The following is a 2,208-nucleotide window of genomic DNA, read 5'->3' as shown; positions in this document are numbered from 1 at the left end:
TATATATATATATATATATATATATATACCTTTCATAGATAAATTTTTTAATATGAAGCGACTGTTAGACCGATATAAATAAATCAAATTTTAAAATAAGAACCCTAAAATATATTCGGCTGAAGTAGATTTTAGTGCCTAAATACCTATTTCTTGTGTAAATTTATATACATTTTGTTTCTGTATATCGCGAAATTTTCCAGACTTAAAACGCATTTATAAACAGAGTCAAAACAGTAATATCACATATTAAATTATACAAGCAATTTAATAATATGTTTGATGCTAGTAAGCATCTTCTACAAGAATATTAGTTATCATATATTAATGTAATTTTAAAACTGCGCATAATTTATTACAAAAAATATTACCTCGACTGGGAATCAAACCCGGATCTCCCAAAATTTTTTAGAATATATTTGAAAGAAGTATATGCAGTTCTATATCTGTATACGATTTCATAATGAGCTATTTCAGCATCAAAAAGAAAAAAAATAATCAGTTTTTTAAATATATTTTTTGTGAAATTAATAATTAATTTGTACAATATTATTTGGCTGCAGATAATTATAAAATAAAAAGAAATCATAAAATATAAAAAAAGTGTAATATATTGTCACACTATTAAAATATATGCAAATCTATAAGACAATTTTTATGACATATTTTTTTTATAAAACATGATTACGTCATATCACGTTTATGTCATTTCCCAAGAATAGCTCATAAAATTATTATTGAAGGTGATCATAAATGTCGTACTATTTTTAAGTAGAAAGTAGGCGCGTAATATGGCAACAATGTTTAATTCGTTATTAAAAGAGATCTCCAAAATTCCCAATGCTACTTTCATCGCATTACCTACATCGTAGTAATTTAATCGTGATGCTCATATTAACTTCGCCGCTTAAATCTCCAATCCTGTTTTGACATTCCGTAACCGAGCCAATAGTCACGAACAAACTTAATATTGTGAGCCAATCTGCCGAGTTTTGCCATGCTTCTCACATACATAACTACAAATATTTTTCATTGATTAATCGGTTATACAATACATCATGATTACGTGAATGTACAATTATTCAACGTACGGACTTAAAAAGATACTTATCAATCATGTGAACGCGAATCATTATTCAAAGTACAAAGTCAAATTTAATGCTTCGTCGCATTGTACATTGGCGATACTTTTTAATATAAATGCATATTAATTATTATTATTTTTTGTATTTTAATATGTATTAAAATTATATATTTTATATATTTATTATCTATAAATTTATTTTTGTTGAAATAATTCATGCTTTATTCTCATCATAAAGGTATTTCTAATTTATCGATTTATTCTTATTATCTCCTTTCTCAGAAAGTAATTAAATAATATAATATAATATAATAATAATATAAGATAATATTTTTATATTTTTACGAATAAATTCTTTCAAAACTACTGAATTATGCAACACGATCTTTTAAGATAAAATTTATTTGCCTCTTATCTCGTTTGCACTGCATCTTATCGCTTTACGGATGGCGTGTATCACATGAAAATAAAAATATTCAAGTCCAGCGGCGAAGTTGCATCTTATAACTAGCGTTTTACACACGATTTTGCACGCGAGACGCGTATAGCACACGAAACCACGTATTTCGAGTAAACACTTGCTTGCATCCGCTTATAATAAGTAGTAGATGCACCGCGCACACGGATGTTTTATGCATCTCTCGAATAAAAGATTACATAAATTTTTATTGTACGTATCGACAAAATTTTAATGCTGCATTAATACTACATGAGGCCAGACAGATCGTAAACAAAATCAAAACGATTCGCCTGGTTCGATATTCACGTCACATGTTATCGCGCGTACGAAATACTAGTCGTCAAGCAAATTAAAATGAATTGTTGCATGCAATAAGCGTAATAGCTATTCTCTATCCTGATGTCACAATCGACCAATTACAATTATATGATGTAAAACATTTCTTTATGTATATTACATCCAGTTTATCAAAACTATTATAAAAGTTTTATATTTTAATTTTAAATAATAAATTTCAAAATGTTAGACAGTAAAGTCTCCTTTAAAATAATATTTTATTAAACGTAATACACATATTATTAAAACGACGAATTTTTTGAAGTTTAATTAGAATATTTTTTATTTTCTGAAAAATACCATTTACTTTTGTGTGTGTGTGTGTGTG

This window comes from Trachymyrmex septentrionalis, unplaced genomic scaffold, assembly GCF_001594115.1.
Source record: "Trachymyrmex septentrionalis isolate Tsep2-gDNA-1 unplaced genomic scaffold, Tsep1.0 scaffold16, whole genome shotgun sequence".
Classification (NCBI taxonomy): Eukaryota; Metazoa; Arthropoda; class Insecta; order Hymenoptera; family Formicidae; genus Trachymyrmex; species Trachymyrmex septentrionalis.
Note: the sequence above shows the minus strand (reverse complement) of the source record.